This window comes from Penaeus monodon, chromosome 30 (assembly GCF_015228065.2).
Source record: "Penaeus monodon isolate SGIC_2016 chromosome 30, NSTDA_Pmon_1, whole genome shotgun sequence".
NCBI classification, from domain to species: domain Eukaryota; kingdom Metazoa; phylum Arthropoda; class Malacostraca; order Decapoda; family Penaeidae; genus Penaeus; species Penaeus monodon.
Genome location: NC_051415.1, coordinates 4,605,451 through 4,605,745, shown reverse-complemented (window position 1 = coordinate 4,605,745; position 295 = coordinate 4,605,451). Strand labels below are relative to the sequence as shown.

At 35.3% G+C, this 295-nt stretch overlaps 1 protein-coding gene across 1 annotated transcript in view; it reads left to right on the top strand.

Annotated features, from left to right (window-relative positions):
- Window positions 1–295, top strand: part of LOC119592483 — a gene marked incomplete in the record, with an annotated part of 33,525 nt that overhangs the window by 12,201 nt on the left and 21,029 nt on the right.

The following is a 295-nucleotide window of genomic DNA, read 5'->3' as shown; positions in this document are numbered from 1 at the left end:
GTCTTGATATAGGTACCTTTATATTTATTTCCCTGTTACTAAGAGCAACAATCAGCTAAGTAAAATAATATTTGTTCTTTGTCTGCTCAGTTTTATTTTAAAATTGGGACAAAAACAAGAAAATTTGCAGCCACAGGAAACTCGCTCAAGTTTGCCCGCTTTCTTTTCCCGCCAATTCTTATCCTTTCTTTCTGTTTATATTATCCCTTCCCTTCTTCTTCCTTTCTTTGTGTGACTCATTCGTTAAAATTCATCATCAGTGTTGAATATAATTGCCGGATACGGACGCAAGACA